The sequence below is a fragment of the Hyla sarda genome, unplaced genomic scaffold (assembly GCF_029499605.1).
Source record: "Hyla sarda isolate aHylSar1 unplaced genomic scaffold, aHylSar1.hap1 scaffold_456, whole genome shotgun sequence".
NCBI classification, from domain to species: Eukaryota; Metazoa; Chordata; class Amphibia; order Anura; family Hylidae; genus Hyla; species Hyla sarda.
In genome coordinates, this window is record NW_026610469.1 from 176,077 (window position 1) to 193,641 (window position 17,565).

Sequence of the window (17,565 nt, forward strand, 5' to 3'; positions counted from 1 at the left end):
TACCTCTCTGGCTGCTGAAGATAGGCGCGGTACAAGGGAGTAGACAGAAGCAAGGTCGGACGTAGCAGAAGGTCGGGGCAGGCAGCAAGGATCGTAGTCAGGGGCAACGGCAGGAGGTCTGGAACACAGGCTAGGAACACACTAGGAAACGCTTTCACTGGCACGATGGCAACAAGATCCGGCGAGGGAGTGAAGGGGAAGTGAGATGATATAGGGAAGTGCACAGGTGATAACACTAATTGGAACCACTGCGCCAATCAGCGGCGCAGTGGCCCTTTAAATCGCAAAGACCCGGCGCGCGCGCGCCCTAGGGAGCGGGGCCGCGCGCGCCGGGACAGGACAGACGGAGAGCGAGTCAGGTACGGGAGCCGGGGTGCGCATCGCGAGCGGGCGCTACCCGCATCGCGAATCGCATCCCGGCTGGAGGCGGTATCGCAGCGCCCCGGGTCAGTGGAACTGACCGGAGCGCTGCAGTGAGAAGAGTGTAGCGAGCGCTCCGGGGAGGAGCGGGGACCCGGAGCGCTCGGCGTAACAGTGTGTGTGTGCGCGTATATATATATATATATATATATATATATATATATATATATTTCTCCGCCGAAATCACTTTTAAACCCATTTCCACCTTTTTTTCCCTTCTCTTCCTCTTACTTTTTTTTCACGTTTTTTTACGTTTTTCTCCTTTTCGCCTCTTTTCTGGGCGTATTATTCTTCTTTTTCTTCTTTTTTTTCGTCTAATGCATACCCCATCAGTGCAGCAATGCTTATTCAATACCGCCAGCAGATGGAGACACTGGGGGATAATTTTCTAAGGATTTATACTGATTTTTCCTGTCTGAATTTGTCGCACAGAAAGTTGCAGGCCAAATATGTGTGACATTTCTGCGACTTTAGCTTCTAGAGCATTTTTACAACATTATACATAGGTGCTGAATACATAAAAAGCGACTGTTCAGCGACAGACAAGTCGCATCGGCTGAAAGTAGGCCAGAATGTCAGTCCATGTTGGAGCAGGTTTAGATACAGTCTAAAGTATAGATCTCAAAGTCTGTGCACAGAATTTAGCAAGGGCCTCGCACCTTCTGATGCATCAGGTAGGTGCACAATAGCATAGCCTAACCCTCTGTACTTTGGTCTATATTGATGCGGGACATAGACAGCCAGCTGATGACCAATCCATTAGTGCAATGGATGGCTGGAAGCATTTGTCTTTGCCTTTGCAATACCACAGAAGCAATGCATGGTCAATGTACAGCAATGACACACCTGTGTGAACAGCCAGGAGACCCCCCCCCCCCCCCATGTTATGTTACATAGTTACATAGTTAGTACGGTCGAAAAAAGACATATGTCCATCAAGTTCAACCAGGGAATTAAGGGGTAGGGGTGTGGCGCGATATTGGGGAAGGGATGAGATTTTATATTTCTTCATAAGCATTAATCTTATTTTGTCAATTAGGAACATTCAGCACCCACCCGCTATCAAGGCAGCTGCCTATCATGTCATGCCCTACCTGCACAGGTGTGCTGGCTACTCAAATGATCCAATTAAGGAGGCCATTTAGTCAGCAGCAGCAGAAGTCCTGTGCCTGGACGCTCCAACAGCGGCCAGACACAAGCAGAAGCAGAAGCAGCAGAAGCAGCAGCAGCACCACCTTTTGTTTTTTGGCTGCAGCAGCAGCAAGGCCCACAGGGCTGGCTAGCTGGCTAGCCAGCAAGCAGGTAGCAATGAAAGTAGGAATCTTTCTTTTTAACCCTGTAAGGGGGTGGTGCACTGTACCCGAAGATACTGCCATATCGGGTCAATGCATAGGGCGACGGAAGCAAGCTTCGAAATCGGCCCCTGTTCTCAAAAATCCATTTAATATATGGTCCCCAGATAGGGGACGTATCAGATATTAAACTGATAAGAACAGATACTACACTTGATCTTAGCCAAAAGGCCGAGAAGCGATAACCGTGAAAGGGGCGGGCCCAACAAGGTGCCCTTCATGGGCACTATCACTGCTTGCTGTCAGGGAGGCTGCCAGACAATTTTCCAAGCACACTCTGGGCTGGGGGGCAGTCAACCACCAGTACACACAGCAGAACCTAAACCCATACCATTATTGCTAAGCAGCAAGACAGGGGCCCATTGCACTCCCACGGGGCCTTTTTAAATGCAATCCATAACCCGGATTTGCCAGGAACCCTTCTTACTCCTCCTACTTGCATGTGACACTGGGCTTAGGATCTGCATAGGAAACACACACACAAGCACACACCTACCTTTGTTGCCTGCAGATGCCTCCTTGGCTGTCCCCAAACGGTATCAAACCAACACCCACGGGAAGCTGTAAGCATAGAGGACATGCCTGCACCCCATTGGACTTACCTGTGTGGGTTAAACCCGGGTTATTTGACAACCTATGGCGGTGATGGTTCTGCTCAGGCAGAGCAGTGCTGATGCTCCTCATAAAGCTGTCGCTGCTGTGAAGGTTCTAGGTGACATCACAAATCCCTATGGTTACATACACAACAAAGCTGGGTTGTTGTTGTTTACACTCTGCAAGGCCTGTGGAAGTGAGTGACATCATAGCACTGTAGTTCTGAGGGTTCTAGATGGATGCAACAATCTCCTGTTGCTTCTATGAAGGCCATAATAGACGACATCACCAAACAGCTCCATAGTCACATACACAGCAAAGGAGAGATGTTGTTTACACCTAGTGATGTCAGTGGTATTGAGTGACATCACAGCACAGTGCTAAGGCTCCTGGGCCTGGACACAGCAGCGGCTGCAATATCTCAACGGAGAATACGTTTATATATATGTGTGTGTGTGCGCGTATATATATATATATATATATATATATATATATATATATATATATATTTCTCCGCCGAAATCACTTTTAAACCCATTTCCACCTTTTTTTCCCTTCTCTTCCTCTTACTTTTTTTCACGTTTTTTTACGTTTTTCTCCTTTTCGCCTCTTTTCTGGGCGTATTATTCTTCTTTTTCTTCTTTTTTTTCGTCTAATGCATACCCCATCAGTGCAGCAATGCTTATTCAATACCGCCAGCAGATGGAGACACTGGGGGATAATTTTCTAAGGATTTATACTGATTTTTCCTGTCTGAATTTGTCGCACAGAAAGTTGCAGGCCAAATATGTGTGACATTTCTGCGACTTTAGCTTCTAGAGCATTTTTACAACATTATACATAGGTGCTGAATACATAAAAAGCGACTGTTCAGCGACAGACAAGTCGCATCGGCTGAAAGTAGGCCAGAATGTCAGTCCATGTTGGAGCAGGTTTAGATACAGTCTAAAGTATAGATCTCAAAGTCTGTGCACAGAATTTAGCAAGGGCCTCGCACCTTCTGATGCATCAGGTAGGTGCACAATAGCATAGCCTAACCCTCTGTACTTTGGTCTATATTGATGCGGGACATAGACAGCCAGCTGATGACCAATCCATTAGTGCAATGGATGGCTGGAAGCATTTGTCTTTGCCTTTGCAATACCACAGAAGCAATGCATGGTCAATGTACAGCAATGACACACCTGTGTGAACAGCCAGGAGACCCCCCCCCCCCCCCCATGTTATGTTACATAGTTACATAGTTAGTACGGTCGAAAAAAGACATATGTCCATCAAGTTCAACCAGGGAATTAAGGGGTAGGGGTGTGGCGCGATATTGGGGAAGGGATGAGATTTTATATTTCTTCATAAGCATTAATCTTATTTTGTCAATTAGGAACATTCAGCACCCACCCGCTATCAAGGCAGCTGCCTATCATGTCATGCTCTACCTGCACAGGTGTGCTGGCTACTCAAATGATCCAATTAAGGAGGCCATTTAGTCAGCAGCAGCAGAAGTCCTGTGCCTGGACGCTCCAACAGCGGCCAGACACAAGCAGAAGCAGAAGCAGCAGAAGCAGCAGCAGCACCACCTTTTGTTTTTTGGCTGCAGCAGCAGCAAGGCCCACAGGGCTGGCTAGCTGGCTAGCCAGCAAGCAGGTAGCAATGAAAGTAGGAATCTTTCTTTTTAACCCTGTAAGGGGGTGGTGCACTGTACCCGAAGATACTGCCATATCGGGTCAATGCATAGGGCGACGGAAGCAAGCTTCGAAATCGGCCCCCGTTCTCAAAAATCCATTTAATATATGGTCCCCAGATAGGGGACGTATCAGATATTAAACTGATAAGAACAGATTTTTTTTTTTTTTTTTTTATCTAAAGCCGAGGAACGTGCTTTCGATTCACCCAAAGTGCAAGAAAAAGTGCAAACGTGTTACACAAAAAAAAACGTGCACAAAGGATGCGGTCTATCGCAAGCCCTTCTCCGATAGGAGAGAGGCCCCCCAACAAACCTTACCCTTCGCCTCCGGACCAAAAGGTACCTGCGAGGTTCCAGGTTCGATGTCCCTTTTCGCCGAAGCTACTAGGGGACCACAAATGCTCCCGGCATCCCCCTTGGCGTTAGCCAAGGTATCTGCCCGCAGAGCCGATTACGGTAGGTACCCTGCCAAAGCAGGAGTACCCGGGGTGTTTGCAGGGAGGTGCGGAACCTAATGGCCACACACACCTCCCCTAGACCGCCAGGAGGGACACCCAGAAGGGCTACCGCATCCTGACAAATCCTGTGAACACACAACACGCAAAAAGTGACACAGTGAGACAAAAAAGAAATAAATAAGTGAATGTGTGCAGATATACTGCCCGGACATTCGGCCGGATCTATAAAAATTTCTCTGATCCTAGCCAGAAGGCCGGGAATCAAGAGGTGAGTGCCACAAGGTGAAGAGATTATGGTGCCCGTGCGTCAACTCAGTGAGTCTATTCTCCCAGTGAGTTTCGGCACCTCGGGGTCACCACTCCCCGAGGCACAAAAGTACCTCGGCTCTAGACCCTCTCAGCCTCATGGCGAGACCCGGAGGGAACAGGTCACATCGGGGCAGCCGTCGAGCTGATTCCTCAGAACCAGCCCCGGAAAGCCCTGGTACACCTGCATCCTCCATGCAGCACCCATCCCCACCAGCATGAAAACTGATAAGAACAGATTTTTTTACTTTTAGATATAATATTCTTAGACTAAAAGACCTTACGCAGTCCAGATTACACTTAGTCTGCTAAAAGCATATTCCACAGATGTAGATTCCAAAGACTTTTAGCCACTTTGTGACCTAATCTTTTTTTATCCAATAAATAGAAAACATACATCTCACTAAGAGCTAGGCGAACACAATCTTTAGAGGTAATAGTGTCTCTTTTAAAAAGAAGAATATTCCTTGTCTTCCATAGTGCAATTTTAATACAATTTATACTAATCCACAAAACCCGAGACTTCTCCACAGATAAAACATTATAAAATCCATATAAAATAACTTCATGATTTAAAAAATTAAGATCAGAAATGAATTTTAGTAAGGGTCCTATCAAAGTCCATATCTCTTGGGCGTAAAAACAGTTCCAAAAAATGTGTAAAACTGTTTCCTCACTAGGACACCCCATTCTCGGGCACTTTGCACTTCGACACAATCCTCTTCTGTGTTGGAATTCTCTGGTAGGCAAACATTGATGTGCTATCTGCCAGGCCAGATCTTTTAAGTCATTAGATAAGAATCCCATATTCACCATCCTCCAAACTTTTAGAGATTTCTCAGTGGAATAATTAGATATTAAGCAAATCTGTTCTATCTTCCTGATTTCAGGAACTAATTTTCGTGCATTACTACAAATTTCTTGACTAAAATTAGCAATGCCATAAATACGAATAATCTTTTCTAAAACCACATAGTGCGCTGGGGGAATAAATAAGATTGGGGACGTTAAAGGTAAGGTTATCCACTTTCTTTTTCTAAAAATGTGACCTGCAGCATATTTTAAAAAATAAGACCAATAACAGTTTCTTTGCAAGCCATTAAAACACATAGAAAAAAAGTGAATATATAAAAACCTTTTTAAATCAGGCACATCCTTACCCCCCAATTTCTTTGTCTTCATCATTACATCTCTCCTGAGTTTATCCATTTTAGACCCCCATAAAAAATGAAAGCAAATCTTGTTTAAAAACTTTAAGGTGCGTTCACTCGGTGGGAAAACCAAGCTTAAATATAGCATGATAGGTAGCAACAAAGCTTTCATTATCAGTACTTTTCCTTCTATTGTTAATTTCCTCATTTTCCAAAAACTTATTTTCTTTTGCACTTTCTCTTTGACGATGGACCAGCTTTCCTCTCCATTATTTTCATTGTCAAAGATGACACCCAAGATTTTGATTTTATCATATTGCACATTCACCTCCGTATTGCCCCAATTCCCTATTGCAAAGCAATCACATTTATTTTTATTTAATTTGAAGCCAGAGCCCTCACAAAAAAATTCTGTCTGTCTGATAGCACGTTTCAGGGATGGTTCATCTGAACATAGAATATTAACATCATCCATGTATGCTATCGTCTTTACGCTCTGTCCTCCACTTCCAGGGATTGGCACTCCTCTAATGAGCTTATCTTTTCTCAAAACATTCAACAGAGGTTCTATTGCACATATGAAAAGAATGGGTGATAGGGGGCACCCCTGTTTCACCCCAGACTGTAAACATACCTCTTGGGATAAAAAACCGTTAATTAAAATACGACTAAAACAGTTTTTATATAAAAGTGCAATTTTTCCAACAATAAAATCAGGAAAATTCATTTTCTTTAAAACCAACCATAAAAAATCATGAGAAACACGGTCATAAGCCTTTTGAAAATCCAAGGATAAAATTGCCAATTTCTGATCACATTGTTTCTGATACCATAAAACATCTTTTACAAGGTTTAGATGATCACTTATTTTCCTTCCAGGTACTCCGCATACTTGGTCACTGTGTATAACCTTAGCAATTACCTGCTTGAGCCTATTTGCTAAAATTTTTGCTAAAACCTTATAGTCTGTATTTAGCAGGGTAATAGGCCTCCAATTTTCTAATTTAGAGATGTCTCCTTTTTTAAAAATCAGAGTAACAACACCATCTCTCCAGGACGCAGGTAAAATCTCAGATTTAAAAGCACAGTTAAAAATACCTAAAAGATCATCTTTTAAAATGGACCAAAAACACAGATAAAATTCAACTGGCAACCCATCCGAACCAGGTGTTTTACCATTTAAAAAACTCTTAAAAGTGCTTAAAAGTTCAGGTAAAAAGATTTCATCACAAAGGCTCTCTTGGTCAGTTTTGTCAAGTTTTGAATCCAAGGTATCTAAAACATCATTAGTAAAGGAAATATCAATATCTTTTTTATTAAAAAGCTCCTGATAAAATACTTGTGCTTCTCGCAACATCTCTTCATTAGTTATCTTCCCTTCTATTACAGATATCATTTCTTTCTTTCCCACCACCTTCTTAAAAAAGAATCTTGAACACTTTTCATCATTCTCCAGACATTGCACTTTGCTGTTAAAAATCATTTCTTTTCCTTTTTGACTAATGGCATTTTTTATTTCATTCTTTGTCTGAGCAATAACATCATCCATCTCAAGCCCGGCTTGCTTTAGTTTATAATATGTTTGGATTTTAGTGTTTAACATTTTAAACCATAACTTTTTCTCCTTAGCCTTTTGGATGCCCACACGGATAAAAAACAGTTTAGTCCACTTTTTAACATCCTCCCACCAATCCAAAATATTTTTATATTGGGATTGACGCAATCTCCATTTGTTATAAGCAGCAATAAAATCATTTTTTGTTTTCATGTCCTCTAATAAAGTAGTGTTGAGCTTCCAAACGCCTCTGCCTTTCTCTAGGCCAGGTAAAGTGACATGTGCATATAATAACTTATGATCAGAGAAAATATTCGATAAAAGAGAAACATCAACTAGATTAAAACTTTCCGATAAAAAAATAAAATCAATCCTGGATTTGCAGACATTATTTTCCCATGTGTAACCAGGGTCGTCTGGGTATTTTCTCCTCCAGACATCGGTAAAGTTAAAATCCTCAGTCATACTCTTAATCTGTTTCTCTGTTTTATCCACTCTGACATGCACACTTCCACTCTCACGATGATCACCACTCATACAACAATTAAAATCTCCAGCCATTAAAATAGGTGTTGAACCTGGGATAAAAGCCTGAATATCATTAATCAAGTCGGCTCTCTCATTTTTTTCAGGAGAAGCATAGATGTTAAAAAGCTTAATCTCCGAGCCATTGTACTTAATATTAACTAATAGCGCTCTACCAGGTATAATTTCTAAGAAGGACAAAACTTGTACATCTGAACCTCTAAACAAGATCCCAACACCTGAAGATCTGTTCATATTGTCACCCGACCAGACCGATGGTCCCAAAGTCCAGCCACGACAAAGGTCCTCATAATTTGGACTATGTTCAATTCCACATTCTTGTAAAAAGAACAGAGAACAGTCCAAGGTCTCTAAAAAACTAAACAAAGCAGCCCTTCTCGTAGGGCTCTTTAGACCTCTCACATTAAGAGAGGAGCACTTTAAGGAAGCTATTCGCTACTGGAGTTTGAGTCCGATATGAAACCCACAGGTGACTCCGGGCTTTCGAACTCTTTGATATTTTTTGGATCGGACGCTGATCTTATAGAAGGCCTCCATGCATGTTGACTGTCCTCACATTCGTCTGAGCTTTTTTTGACAGGCCGTTTAATGCCAAGTTGTGGCTCATCTCCGAGTTCCTTCTTTCGCTTGATCTCCTTCACGCCAACCTCCATGGCTTCACTGCTCACTAGTGACCCTCCACCGCCAGAACCCTCCACAGAAGGTCTCCCCTCTGTCTCAGGCACAGCAGCAGAAAGGTCCATAAGCTCCGCCACGACATCAGAAGTTACAGCCGGCTTTTCTGAAGGCGCCTCAGACCGCTGGGGTGCTTTCGCAGGTGGTACTTCAGCTTGCACTACACCCACTCTCCCTGCTACACGGTCAGCCCACGATCTAGCTACACTGGAACGGAGACTGCAATCTTTAAAGGCATGGCCTTCTTCACCACAAATGTTGCAGACGATTTTAGCGCAGTCCTTAGAAACATGGCCTTCTTGATTGCACCGACCACAGCGAACTGTAGTGTCCGTGCAAACTTCCACAGTATGTCCGAATTTCTTACATTTCCTACAAAAAGTAGGCATCTCGGGATAAAACAAATAGCCCTTATCCCGACCGATAGAAAAGTTGGAGGGTGGATGACACAACCCTCCAATGCCAGTAGCATCCTCCTTCATTTTCACAAAAAACTTATGTTTCCCCGTCCATAGGTCTTCTGAATTCATCACCTTATGGGAATACTTAACAGAACTGCAGTATTTCCCCAAAAAGAGCTCAATATGGGACACAGTCACAAAGGGATTGTGCATACACACAACTAGAGGAATATCGCCTCCAGTATACAACACTGTGACCGTGATCCCATCAAGCTCAGCAAGGTCTTGATTGCTTTTCAGCTTCTCAAAAAGATTCTGGCATGCATAAGCAGAGTCCAGAGTTAGGATGAAGCTGCCCTTCCGAGGATCTCTGAGACAGACGATGTTCTCTTTCTTCACCCCAAGAAGCTTGTAGAGAGTTTCTTTCACAAAATAAGAAAGTTGGACGAGTTCTTGCTTGTCTTCAGCAACATCAAAGCGAAAGGAAAAACGAATCCGCGTTTCACCGGATGTAAGGTAACGGATGCGGACACCCATCTTGTCGATCGCCTTTTCGGTTCCTCGTAGCAGCCCCCCTTGGAAAAGGTAGGACAAACTCCCAGGATCCTCCTGACCAGACACTTGATCTTAGCCAAAAGGCCGAGAAGCGATAACCGTGAAAGGGGCGGGCCCAACAAGGTGCCCTTCATGGGCACTATCACTGCTTGCTGTCAGGGAGGCTGCCAGACAATTTTCCATGCACACTCTGGGCTGGGGGGCAGTCAACCACCAGTACACACAGCAGAACCTAAACCCATACCATTATTGCTAAGCAGCAAGACAGGGGCCCATTGCACTCCCACGGGGCCTTTTTAAATGCAATCCATAACCCGGATTTGCCAGGAAGCCTTCTTACTCCTCCTACTTGCATGTGACACTGGGCTTAGGATCTGCATAGGAAACACACACACAAGCACACACCTACCTTTGTTGCCTGCAGATGCCTCCTTGGCTGTCCCCAAACGGTATCAAACCAACACCCACGGGAAGCTGTAAGCATAGAGGACATGCCTGCACCCCATTGGACTTACCTGTGTGGGTTAAACCCGGGTTATTTGACAACCTATGGCGGTGATGGTTCTGCTCAGGCAGAGCAGTGCTGATGCTCCTCATAAAGCTGTCGCTGCTGTGAAGGTTCTAGGTGACATCACAAATCCCTATGGTTACATACACAACAAAGCTGGGTTGTTGTTGTTTACACTCTGCAAGGCCTGTGGAAGTGAGTGACATCATAGCACTGTAGTTCTGAGGGTTCTAGATGGATGCAACAATCTCCTGTTGCTTCTATGAAGGCCATAATAGACGACATCACCAAACAGCTCCATAGTCACATACACAGCAAAGGAGAGATGTTGTTTACACCTAGTGATGTCAGTGGTATTGAGTGACATCACAGCACAGTGCTAAGGCTCCTGGGCCTGGACACAGCAGCGGCTGCAATATCTCAACGGAGAATACGTTTATATATATGTGTGTGTGTGCGCGTATATATATATATATATATATATATATATATATAAAAATATATATATATATTTCTCCGCCGAAATCACTTTTAAACCCATTTCCACCTTTTTTTCACTTCTCTTCCTCTTACTTTTTTTTCACGTTTTTTTACGTTTTTCTCCTTTTCGCCTCTTTTCTGGGCGTATTATTATTCTTTTTCTTCTTTTTTTTCGTCTAATGCATACCCCATCAGTGCAGCAATGCTTATTCAATACCGCCAGCAGATGGAGACACTGGGGGATAATTTTCTAAGGATTTATACTGATTTTTCCTGTCTGAATTTGTCGCACAGAAAGTTGCAGGCCAAATATGTGTGACATTTCTGCGACTTTAGCTTCTAGAGCATTTTTACAACATTATACATAGGTGCTGAATACATAAAAAGCGACTGTTCAGCGACAGACAAGTCGCATCGGCTGAAAGTAGGCCAGAATGTCAGTCCATGTTGGAGCAGGTTTAGATACAGTCTAAAGTATAGATCTCAAAGTCTGTGCACAGAATTTAGCAAGGGCCTCGCACCTTCTGATGCATCAGGTAGGTGCACAATAGCATAGCCTAACCCTCTGTACTTTGGTCTATATTGATGCGGGACATAGACAGCCAGCTGATGACCAATCCATTAGTGCAATGGATGGCTGGAAGCATTTGTCTTTGCCTTTGCAATACCACAGAAGCAATGCATGGTCAATGTACAGCAATGACACACCTGTGTGAACAGCCAGGAGACCCCCCCCCCCCCCCATGTTATGTTACATAGTTACATAGTTAGTACGGTCGAAAAAAGACATATGTCCATCAAGTTCAACCAGGGAATTAAGGGGTAGGGGTGTGGCGCGATATTGGGGAAGGGATGAGATTTTATATTTCTTCATAAGCATTAATCTTATTTTGTCAATTAGGAACATTCAGCACCCACCCGCTATCAAGGCAGCTGCCTATCATGTCATGCCCTACCTGCACAGGTGTGCTGGCTACTCAAATGATCCAATTAAGGAGGCCATTTAGTCAGCAGCAGCAGAAGTCCTGTGCCTGGACGCTCCAACAGCGGCCAGACACAAGCAGAAGCAGAAGCAGCAGAAGCAGCAGCAGCACCACCTTTTGTTTTTTGGCTGCAGCAGCAGCAAGGCCCACAGGGCTGGCTAGCTGGCTAGCCAGCAAGCAGGTAGCAATGAAAGTAGGAATCTTTCTTTTTAACCCTGTAAGGGGGTGGTGCACTGTACCCGAAGATACTGCCATATCGGGTCAATGCATAGGGCGACGGAAGCAAGCTTCGAAATCGGCCCCCGTTCTCAAAAATCCATTTAATATATGGTCCCCAGATAGGGGACGTATCAGATATTAAACTGATAAGAACAGATACTACACTTGATCTTAGCCAAAAGGCCGAGAAGCGATAACCGTGAAAGGGGCGGGCCCAACAAGGTGCCCTTCATGGGCACTATCACTGCTTGCTGTCAGGGAGGCTGCCAGACAATTTTCCATGCACACTCTGGGCTGGGGGGCAGTCAACCACCAGTACACACAGCAGAACCTAAACCCATACCATTATTGCTAAGCAGCAAGACAGGGGCCCATTGCACTCCCACGGGGCCTTTTTAAATGCAATCCATAACCCGGATTTGCCAGGAACCCTTCTTACTCCTCCTACTTGCATGTGACACTGGGCTTAGGATCTGCATAGGAAACACACACACAAGCACACACCTACCTTTGTTGCCTGCAGATGCCTCCTTGGCTGTCCCCAAACGGTATCAAACCAACACCCACGGGAAGCTGTAAGCATAGAGGACATGCCTGCACCCCATTGGACTTACCTGTGTGGGTTAAACCCGGGTTATTTGACAACCTATGGCGGTGATGGTTCTGCTCAGGCAGAGCAGTGCTGATGCTCCTCATAAAGCTGTCGCTGCTGTGAAGGTTCTAGGTGACATCACAAATCCCTATGGTTACATACACAACAAAGCTGGGTTGTTGTTGTTTACACTCTGCAAGGCCTGTGGAAGTGAGTGACATCATAGCACTGTAGTTCTGAGGGTTCTAGATGGATGCAACAATCTCTTGTTGCTTCTATGAAGGCCATAATAGACGACATCACCAAACAGCTCCATAGTCACATACACAGCAAAGGAGAGATGTTGTTTACACCTAGTGATGTCAGTGGTATTGAGTGACATCACAGCACAGTGCTAAGGCTCCTGGGCCTGGACACAGCAGCGGCTGCAATATCTCAACGGAGAATACGTTTATATATATGTGTGTGTGTGCGCGTATATATATATATATATATATATATATATATATATATATATATATATTTCTCCGCCGAAATCACTTTTAAACCCATTTCCACCTTTTTTTCCCTTCTCTTCCTCTTACTTTTTTTTCACGTTTTTTTACGTTTTTCTCCTTTTCGCCTCTTTTCTGGGCGTATTATTCTTCTTTTTCTTCTTTTTTTTCGTCTAATGCATACCCCATCAGTGCAGCAATGCTTATTCAATGCCGCCAGCAGATGGAGACACTGGGGGATAATTTTCTAAGGATTTATACTGATTTTTCCTGTCTGAATTTGTCGCACAGAAAGTTGCAGGCCAAATATGTGTGACATTTCTGCGACTTTAGCTTCTAGAGCATTTTTACAACATTATACATAGGTGCTGAATACATAAAAAGCGACTGTTCAGCGACAGACAAGTCGCATCGGCTGAAAGTAGGCCAGAATGTCAGTCCATGTTGGAGCAGGTTTAGATACAGTCTAAAGTATAGATCTCAAAGTCTGTGCACAGAATTTAGCAAGGGCCTCGCACCTTCTGATGCATCAGGTAGGTGCACAATAGCATAGCCTAACCCTCTGTACTTTGGTCTATATTGATGCGGGACATAGACAGCCAGCTGATGACCAATCCATTAGTGCAATGGATGGCTGGAAGCATTTGTCTTTGCCTTTGCAATACCACAGAAGCAATGCATGGTCAATGTACAGCAATGACACACCTGTGTGAACAGCCAGGAGACCCCCCCCCCCCCCATGTTATGTTACATAGTTACATAGTTAGTACGGTCGAAAAAAGACATATGTCCATCAAGTTCAACCAGGGAATTAAGGGGTAGGGGTGTGGCGCGATATTGGGGAAGGGATGAGATTTTATATTTCTTCATAAGCATTAATCTTATTTTGTCAATTAGGAACATTCAGCACCCACCCGCTATCAAGGCAGCTGCCTATCATGTCATGCCCTACCTGCACAGGTGTGCTGGCTACTCAAATGATCCAATTAAGGAGGCCATTTAGTCAGCAGCAGCAGAAGTCCTGTGCCTGGACGCTCCAACAGCGGCCAGACACAAGCAGAAGCAGAAGCAGCAGAAGCAGCAGCAGCACCACCTTTTGTTTTTTGGCTGCAGCAGCAGCAAGGCCCACAGGGCTGGCTAGCTGGCTAGCCAGCAAGCAGGTAGCAATGAAAGTAGGAATCTTTCTTTTTAACCCTGTAAGGGGGTGGTGCACTGTACCCGAAGATACTGCCATATCGGGTCAATGCATAGGGCGACGGAAGCAAGCTTCGAAATCGGCCCCCGTTCTCAAAAATCCATTTAATATATGGTCCCCAGATAGGGGACGTATCAGATATTAAACTGATAAGAACAGATACTACACTTGATCTTAGCCAAAAGGCCGAGAAGCGATAACCGTGAAAGGGGCGGGCCCAACAAGGTGCCCTTCATGGGCACTATCACTGCTTGCTGTCAGGGAGGCTGCCAGACAATTTTCCATGCACACTCTGGGCTGGGGGGCAGTCAACCACCAGTACACACAGCAGAACCTAAACCCATACCATTATTGCTAAGCAGCAAGACAGGGGCCCATTGCACTCCCACGGGGCCTTTTTAAATGCAATCCATAACCCGGATTTGCCAGGAACCCTTCTTACTCCTCCTACTTGCATGTGACACTGGGCTTAGGATCTGCATAGGAAACACACACACAAGCACACACCTACCTTTGTTGCCTGCAGATGCCTCCTTGGCTGTCCCCAAACGGTATCAAACCAACACCCACGGGAAGCTGTAAGCATAGAGGACATGCCTGCACCCCATTGGACTTACCTGTGTGGGTTAAACCCGGGTTATTTGACAACCTATGGCGGTGATGGTTCTGCTCAGGCAGAGCAGTGCTGATGCTCCTCATAAAGCTGTCGCTGCTGTGAAGGTTCTAGGTGACATCACAAATCCCTATGGTTACATACACAACAAAGCTGGGTTGTTGTTGTTTACACTCTGCAAGGCCTGTGGAAGTGAGTGACATCATAGCACTGTAGTTCTGAGGGTTCTAGATGGATGCAACAATCTCCTGTTGCTTCTATGAAGGCCATAATAGACGACATCACCAAACAGCTCCATAGTCACATACACAGCAAAGGAGAGATGTTGTTTACACCTAGTGATGTCAGTGGTATTGAGTGACATCACAGCACAGTGCTAAGGCTCCTGGGCCTGGACACAGCAGCGGCTGCAATATCTCAACGGAGAATACGTTTATATATATGTGTGTGTGTGCGCGTATATATATATATATATATATATATATATATATTTCTCCGCCGAAATCACTTTTAAACCCATTTCCACCTTTTTTTCCCTTCTCTTCCTCTTACTTTTTTTTCACGTTTTTTTACGTTTTTCTCCTTTTCGCCTCTTTTCTGGGCGTATTATTCTTCTTTTTCTTCTTTTTTTTCGTCTAATGCATACCCCATCAGTGCAGCAATGCTTAATCAATACCGCCAGCAGATGGAGACACTGGGGGATAATTTTCTAAGGATTTATACTGATTTTTCCTGTCTGAATTTGTCGCACAGAAAGTTGCAGGCCAAATATGTGTGACATTTCTGCGACTTTAGCTTCTAGAGCATTTTTACAACATTATACATAGGTGCTGAATACATAAAAAGCGACTGTTCAGCGACAGACAAGTCGCATCGGCTGAAAGTAGGCCAGAATGTCAGTCCATGTTGGAGCAGGTTTAGATACAGTCTAAAGTATAGATCTCAAAGTCTGTGCACAGAATTTAGCAAGGGCCTCGCACCTTCTGATGCATCAGGTAGGTGCACAATAGCATAGCCTAACCCTCTGTACTTTGGTCTATATTGATGCGGGACATAGACAGCCAGCTGATGACCAATCCATTAGTGCAATGGATGGCTGGAAGCATTTGTCTTTGCCTTTGCAATACCACAGAAGCAATGCATGGTCAATGTACAGCAATGACACACCTGTGTGAACAGCCAGGAGACCCCCCCCCCCCCATGTTATGTTACATAGTTACATAGTTAGTACGGTCGAAAAAAGACATATGTCCATCAAGTTCAACCAGGGAATTAAGGGGTAGGGGTGTGGCGCGATATTGGGGAAGGGATGAGATTTTATATTTCTTCATAAGCATTAATCTTATTTTGTCAATTAGGAACATTCAGCACCCACCCGCTATCAAGGCAGCTGCCTATCATGTCATGCCCTACCTGCACAGGTGTGCTGGCTACTCAAATGATCCAATTAAGGAGGCCATTTAGTCAGCAGCAGCAGAAGTCCTGTGCCTGGACGCTCCAACAGCGGCCAGACACAAGCAGAAGCAGAAGCAGCAGAAGCAGCAGCAGCACCACCTTTTGTTTTTTGGCTGCAGCAGCAGCAAGGCCCACAGGGCTGGCTAGCTGGCTAGCCAGCAAGCAGGTAGCAATGAAAGTAGGAATCTTTCTTTTTAACCCTGTAAGGGGGTGGTGCACTGTACCCGAAGATACTGCCATATCGGGTCAATGCATAGGGCGACGGAAGCAAGCTTCGAAATCGGCCCCCGTTCTCAAAAATCCATTTAATATATGGTCCCCAGATAGGGGACGTATCAGATGTTAAACTGATAAGAACAGATTTTTTTTTTAACTTGACTACCCTTACGGGGGCAACTTTATTAAAAATTAAATAATATTAACAAAGTTGTGCAAATATGTCAATAAATACAGTTACATATAAATAACATATTTACAACATATTAAAACATAAAATGGGCACTTGGTGGCTTTACAAGATAGAATTCCATTCTTTTAAAAACCATTTTCTAGATAAAAGCGGAAATCTCTTCTTGTCTAAAAGATAGTACTGGTACATTTCATAAAAACAGATAGATAAAATGTCCTTCACAGATAAAACCTCATGCTTGAACAATAAAATATTCCTGGCCTTCCACAGAGCTGCCTTCACACAGTTTATGATCTTCCATGCAATAGTCTCTTGAGTCCGTGTTGGGCATTCCAGGCAACCATAAAAAACCACTGCAATATTTAAGTCTTTTAGTCCAGTTATCCTTTTTACCAGAGGGAGTATCTTTGTCCATATTTTCTGCGAGTAAAAACAAGTCCATATTAGATGGTGCACGGTCTCCTCTTGTCGGCATCCCTCCCTCGGGCAGGTTGCAGAGTTGGATAATCCTCTTCGGTGCTGGAATGCCCGGCATGGAAGACACTCGTGTGCGCAGCTCCAGGCCAGGTCCTTCTGTGAATTAAAAAGATAATTAATACTCAACATCTTCCAAATCTGTATACACTTCTGTTTGTTAAAATTTTTGATGGGAGTCACGGTACTGGTTTCTTTTATTTCCTTTAGTAGTTTTTTGCTATTGCACAGATCCTGAACACTTTTACCTTTAAAATTATATAAGTTTAAAATTTTTCCTAAAATCATGTATTGAGGGGGTAAATTCAAAGAATAAGGGCAACCTAAAACTGTAGAAAACCAGCCGTTCCTCCGCATAAAATAACCAGTATTAAAACGAACAAAATAAGACCAGTAGCTATCTTTAAAAACAGTAGTAAAACACATGCTAAAAAACTTTATTAAAAGGA

The 17,565-nt window shown here is 44.0% G+C and overlaps 4 non-coding genes and 1 pseudogene across 4 annotated transcripts; all 5 read right to left on the reverse strand.

Moving 5' to 3' along the window:
* Positions 1-1,764: 1,764 nt before the first annotated feature.
* On the reverse strand, positions 1,765-1,955 carry LOC130335703 (U2 spliceosomal RNA). The gene has a single exon (XR_008877278.1). It is a non-coding gene; the product is annotated as a U2 spliceosomal RNA (small nuclear RNA).
* Positions 1,956-4,049: 2,094 nt separating this feature from the next.
* On the reverse strand, positions 4,050-4,234 carry LOC130335747 (U2 spliceosomal RNA). Its single transcript, XR_008877314.1, has one exon. It is a non-coding gene; the product is annotated as a U2 spliceosomal RNA (small nuclear RNA).
* A 7,654-nt stretch (positions 4,235-11,888) lies between these two features.
* On the reverse strand, positions 11,889-12,079 carry LOC130335809 (U2 spliceosomal RNA). The gene has a single exon (XR_008877359.1). It is a non-coding gene; the product is annotated as a U2 spliceosomal RNA (small nuclear RNA).
* Positions 12,080-14,172: 2,093 nt separating this feature from the next.
* On the reverse strand, positions 14,173-14,363 carry LOC130335810 (U2 spliceosomal RNA). Its single transcript, XR_008877360.1, has one exon. It is a non-coding gene; the product is annotated as a U2 spliceosomal RNA (small nuclear RNA).
* A 2,078-nt stretch (positions 14,364-16,441) lies between these two features.
* LOC130335738 (U2 spliceosomal RNA) lies at positions 16,442-16,645 on the reverse strand (annotated as a pseudogene).
* Positions 16,646-17,565: the final 920 nt, after the last annotated feature.